The following is a 6,341-nucleotide window of genomic DNA, read 5'->3' on the forward strand; positions in this document are numbered from 1 at the left end:
TGGATGTTTCTCACATTCTTTGCCTCTCCCAGGAGATTCCATGGCTGCGGGCGGGGGGAGAGGGAGTAAGTGTCAGTATGATACTCCAACCATCACGAGTGAGGGGCAGGCTTGATGGACCAACTGGTCTTTTACTGCCCGTCATTTCCGTTTGTTCGTCCACATCCCCCGCTCCTCAAGGTGTTTTCAATGAAGCGATCTTCACACAAACCCTCACCTGGGGCATGTCCTGCGTCTATCTTTAGTGAAACGAGACTCAGTGGACTCTGCAGCTCACGTTATTCTCCTCTGAAGCTCAAGGGCTCGAAATATTCTCATGACCTCTGCTACAATGTGTCTGACAATTTCTAGTCCCGTCCAACCGTCCGCTATGGGATATCATTACTGTTGTCTGCTTGAAGCACAAGAGGAGATGATTTTAAGCACAGTAAATCATTGGGTGGTCTTAACACAGTAAACACTCAGTCCTTCTACACTTGGTTACATGTCTATTGGATTCGGGGTTGTCGCTCAGTGGTTTAGCGCCTGCTTTTCATGTATATATTTCTGGGCTCAATATCTAACACCTCCAAAATTGTTATTTCACCAAAATGTCCCACAGAATGACGAATCGTGCTTTCAGAGGGAAGCGAGTTACAACTTCTGAGACAAACATTCAATTGTTCCGGAAAAGGACTTCATCTCACGGTCCCCTCAGCAGCTCAGCTCACAGCAGCCGCTGACTGACCGGAATTCAAATCATAAAGTCGTTGGGAAAGAACCAGAGACCTCATACACGCGAAACATGCGGTCTATCACTGAGCTGAAATAGCCAGATAATAACGACCTGTAACCAAGTGTAAAATGACTGAGTGCCTCATTTTCCTAAGTCCACCCGAGGACTGACTGGACTGATAAGCATCTCCTTTTTTAATCATTGGAGACAACTATACCTGAGGTTTGCGGACCTGATACAGATGTAGTTGAACAGAAGAAACGAGGTCTCGCCACTCAGAGAAATGAGAAGGGGAGCGTTGTGAAGAAAGTCTGCGAGAGGGGCAGAGTCTCCTCGGGCCGTGCTGAACATTATTTCTGTTTCAGGTCGCCGTTCTTCGAACGCCTCGCTGGACATTGCACCGTCATACATTGTGATCAGTCGGCGGTTGCTATGAGCTGAGGTGCTGAGGAGACCATGAGATGAAATCCTGCTCAGGGGCAATTTAATGCTTGTGGAGCCTCAGAGGTTGGAATTCGCGACACTCCGAAATCAAGATTCGCCTTTTTGTGGGTAATTCAGGTGAAAAATATTTTTGGAGGTGCTGGGTACTAAACCAAGGACCTCATACATGCAAAGCGCTCGACCACTGAGCTAAATCCCCAGGCAGCAGCGACTCTCAACGAAGGACTGATCTACTTCAATTTATGAGGCCACACAAGGTTTTTCTGGGCTTCAATTCATCTCCTTTTCTACTCCAACCAGACAATTAAACATTAAGTTTGCGGACCTGATATAACTGTGGGCGAACGGAAGAAACCAGGCCTCGGCACTCAGAGTAATGAGAAAGGGGGCGTTACGAAGAAAGGCTGGGAGAGGGGGAGGGCCTCCTTTGTCTATGCCGTAATCAACCTTCCTACTTCAGGGCACATTTTTCGAACGCTCCCGTTTTCAGTCACTTTGCTTACGAATGGACGGGACTAGGAATGTTCCGGCACAATGTAGCAGAGGCCGGCAATAATATTTCGAGTCCCTGAGCTTCAGAGGATGGCAACGTGAGGCGGGGAGAGCATTGGGTCTCATTTCACTATAGACGGACGCAGGCCCTGCCCCAGGTGCGGTTTTGTGTTTAAAGATCACTTCACTAAAAACACCTTGACGAGCTGGGGTTACAGACGGACATGACGGGCAGGAAAAGGGCAGTTGGTTCATCAATCCTGCCCCACATGACCGGAGCATCGTCACTGGACACTTCCGACCTACACAACCCGCCCCACCCACCGGAAACATGTAATCTCCTGGGAGCGGCGAAAAAAAAAGGAAAAAAAATCCAAGGCCAATAAGGAAGGGAAATTCTGGGAAATTCCTGCTCGACTCCATCAGGCGATCGAAGCGAGTTCAGTGGATCACACCGATTATGTTTAGGTTAACTGTAAAACCACTCACCTTCGATATGATGCGATCCCTGCCCCAGTCAGAAACCGGTCCAGATCCCTTGAGATGGCCGAGAGAGAGTCAGCACCCACTGCACCAGCCGGCAATGCATTCCAGGTGCTCAGTACTCTCTGGGAAAAGAAGAACCTCCCAACATCAAGACTATTCTTACCTCTGTGTGCTCCAAACGCCTGTCCGCTGCTTCCGCCCAGTTGTGAAACTGGAAATAATCTTTCACTGGGCACACCCACCACAGGTAGCCTCATAATGTGAGGACAATCAGTTCTTCTTTCCTTGGTTAGTATAGTGCGCAATCTGGGGATGTAGCTCAGTGGTAGAGCGCATGTTTCGCATGGATGAGGTCCTGGGTTCAATCTACGTCATCTTCAAACATATTTTTTCACGAGAATTACGCACAGAATGGCGAATCGCGCTTTCTGAGGGCAGCAAGTTCCAACTTCTGAGGCTCCACAAGCATTAAATTATCCCGGAGCAGGACTTCATCTCACGGTCCCCTCAGCAGCTCAGCTCATCGCAGCCGCCGACTGACCGGAATGTGTGACAGTGCAATGTCGAGCGAGCAGTCACAGCTCTTGTTTGACGCTGTGTCATTCATCCATCTCACTTTATGATTCAAAGGTTGGATGTCAGCCTCGTCACTGACTATTGGCAATTGTATTTTATATTTCCGCTCACTTATTTTTGGAAAGTTCCAAGTAAAGTGGAGCAGAAACCCCGTGAACTGAAGCAGAGGTTTAACATTGTGAGCACGTGTGACGACTGGGCATCTCGTTGTCCGGGAGAGACGGAGCAGAAATCCCACTTGTTTATTACTAAAGTGGAATAAGTTTTGCCGAGGGGATGTAGCTCTGTGGTAGAGCGCATGCTTTGCATGTATGAGGTCCCGGGTTCAATCCCCGGCATCTCCAAATGTTTTATTTTTAAAATTTTGTAAAAATCCTCTTTTCCTCACCTCACCTTCACACACAAGGACAGGAAACGGTTTCTTTACCTCGAGAAAAACCAAATGCTCTGCACACGATAAAATTCAATGGAAGCACGCACGCGCCTTTGAAATGGCTCCCGTCTTGGGGCCGAATTGAGTGCGAAGTGATTAAAGCATAGAAAATAGGATCACGAGTCTGCTATTCCGCCCTTCGAGCCGACACCGCCATTCAATAGGATCATGGCTGATCCTCTATCTCAATACCATATTTCCGCTCTCTCCCCATACCCCTTGATGCCTTGTGTTGTAGAAATCTCTCTGTCTGCTTCTTAAATATATTTAGTGACTTCGCCTCCACAGCCTTCTGTGGTACAGAATTCCACAGGTTCACCACCATCCAGTTTCACAGATTGGGGAGGAGCAGCTGACAGGCGTTCAGACCACACAGAGGTAAAAATATTCTTAATGTTAGGCGGTTCTTCTTTTCCCAGAGAGTACTGAGTCTCTGGAATGCATTCCCGGCTGGTGTGGTAGGTGCTGACTCTCTCTCTGCCTTCTCGAGGGATCTGGACCGGTTCTTGACTGGGACAGAGATCGCATCATATAGAAGGTGAATTGTTTTACAGTTAACCTACACATGGTCAGTGTGATCCACTGAACTCGATTCGATCGCCTGAGGGAGTCGGGGAGGAATTTCCCAGATTTCGCCCTCATTATCGGCTTTTGATTGTTTTTCTGAATTGTAATCGCTTCCAGGATATTACATGTTTCCGGTGGGTTGGGCGGGTTTTGTAGGTAGGAAGTGTCCAGTCACGATGCTCCAGGCATGTGGGGCAGGATTGATGAACCAACTGGTCTTTTCCTGCCCGTCATGTCCATCTGTAACCCCAGATCGTCAAGGTGTTTTAGTGAAGTGACCTTTAAACTCAAACCCACACCTGGGAAAGTTCTGCGTCCGTCTATAGTGAAATGAGACTCAATTCTCTCTGTGCCTCACGTTGCCCTCCTCAGAAGCTCAAGGACTCGAAATATTCTTTCCGGCCTCTGCTACAATGTGCCTGAGCATTTCTCGTCTCGTCCAACCGTAAGCAAAGTGACTGATAACGGTGCGTTCGAAAATTGCGCCCTGAAATTTGAAGGATGGTTACAGCACAGCCCATGGAGGCTCTCCCCACCTCCCAGGCTTACTTCTCAACGCCCCCTTTCTAATTAATCTGAAGCTTTGAGTATATCAGGTCCGCATACCTCAGGTATAGTTGTCTGTTTGGAGTACAAAAGAGGTGTTTTTCAGCCCAGTAAATCCTCGGATGGCCTTAGGAATGTTAGGCTCTCAGTCCTTTTATACTTGGTTTGAGGTCATCATTATCTGGTGGTGGAGCTCAGTGATAGACCGCCTGCTCTGCTTATATGAGGTCCCGGTTTCTATCTCCAAGCACTTTATGGTTCGCATTTTGAATTCCGGTCAGTCGGCAGCTGGAATGATCGGAGCTGCTGAGGTGACCGTGAGATGAAGTGCTGCTCCGGAACAATTGAATATTTGTCTCAAAAGTTGGAATTCGCTTCCCTCTGAAAGCACGATTCGTCTTTCTGTGGGACATTCTGGTGAAAATAAATGCTGGAGATGTTAGATATTGAACCCAGAAATATATACACGCAAAGCAGGCGCTATACCACTGAGCTACAACCCCGAATCCAATGGACCTATAACCAAGGGTAGAAAGACTGAGTGCCTACTGTATTAAGACAATCCGATGATTTACTGGGCTTAAAATCATCTCCTCTTGTGCTTCAAGCAGACAACAACCGTATAGTCCCGTAGCGGACGGTTGGACGGGACTCGAAATTCTCAGACACATTGTAGTGGAGGCCCGCAAGAATTTTTGGCGCCCTTGAGCTTCAGAGGAGAATAATGTGAGGAGCAGAGACATTGAGTCTCGTTTCACTAAAGACAGACGCAGGACATGGCCCAGGTGTGGGTTTGTGTGAAGATCGCTTCATTGAAAACACCTTGACGAGCTGGGGATGTGGACGAACATACGGAAATGATGGGCAGTAAAAGACCAGCTGGTCCATTAAGCCTGCCCCTCACTCGTGATGGCTGGAGCATCATTACTGTCACTTACTCCCCCTTACGACGCCGTCAGCCTTGGACTCTCCTGGGAGAGGCAAAGATCCTGAGAAAAATCCAGTGCCTTTAATGGATAGAATAGCCAGGAAAATTCCTCCCCGACCCCCTCCGGTGATCGAAACCAGTCCAGGAGATCACATGGATCGTCCGTACACTAACTGTAAATCCTCTTACCTTTTATATGTTGTGACCTCTGCCCCAGCCCAAAACCGGTCCAGCTCCCTACCGAAGGCAAAGAGAGAGTCAGCACCCACCAGACCAGCCAGCAACGCATTCCAAAGGCTCACTACTCACTGGGAAAAGAAGAACAGCCTAACATCCAGTCTATTCCTACCTCTGCTGACTCTAAACTCTTGTCCCAGGTCCTCCCCAATTTGTCAAAGTGGAATAATCTCTGACTGGGCCCGCAATCCATTCCTGGGTTCGGAACCATTGATACGGTGCGTGCGCTCTTCCATTGAATGCCATCCTGTGCAGAGCATTAGGTTTTTCTCGAGGTAACGGAAGTCTTGCTTGTCCTTGTGTTTAATGGTGAGGCGAGTCCAAGAGGGTCTTTTCACAATTGTATCCAAAATTCGAAACATGAATAGTAAACAGGATAGTAGACGACTTCAGGCGGAAATGGACAGACTGACAAAAAGCAGTTGCAACTTAATGCGGATAAGTGTGAATTGATGCACTTTAGGAGGAACTACGTGTGGAGGCAGTAGAATCTAAATGGTACTATTCTGAAGGGGTGGAAGAGCTAAGGGATCTGGAGCTGCATATTTACAAATCTTTGAAGGTGACAGGGCAAGTTGATAAGGCGGTTAAGAAAGCTGAAGGGACACTTGGCTTTGTAAATCGGAGCTTTGAATAAAACGCAAAGAAGTCACCCTGAACCTTTATAAAACACTGGTTAGGCCTCAGCTGGACTATTGTGTACAATTCTGGGCACCACACTTTAGGAAGGATGTCATGGCCTTGGAGAGGGTACAGTGGAGGTTTACCAGGAATGAGGGACTTTAGTTACGTGGAGAGATTGGAGAATCTGTGATTGTTCTCCTTACAGCAGAGAGGATTAAGGGGAGACCTAATACAGATATTCACAATAATAAGGGGTTTTGGTAGAGCAAACAAAGATAAAATCCTTCCACTGG

The 6,341-nt window shown here is 47.8% G+C and overlaps 1 non-coding gene across 1 annotated transcript; it reads left to right on the forward strand.

Moving 5' to 3' along the window:
• The first annotated feature begins 2,985 nt into the window (after positions 1–2,985).
• Positions 2,986–3,057, forward strand: trnaa-ugc (transfer RNA alanine (anticodon UGC)). Its single transcript has one exon. It is a non-coding gene; the product is annotated as a tRNA-Ala (tRNA).
• Positions 3,058–6,341: the final 3,284 nt, after the last annotated feature.

This window comes from Heptranchias perlo, unplaced genomic scaffold, assembly GCF_035084215.1.
Source record: "Heptranchias perlo isolate sHepPer1 unplaced genomic scaffold, sHepPer1.hap1 HAP1_SCAFFOLD_43, whole genome shotgun sequence".
Classification (NCBI taxonomy): domain Eukaryota; kingdom Metazoa; phylum Chordata; class Chondrichthyes; order Hexanchiformes; family Hexanchidae; genus Heptranchias; species Heptranchias perlo.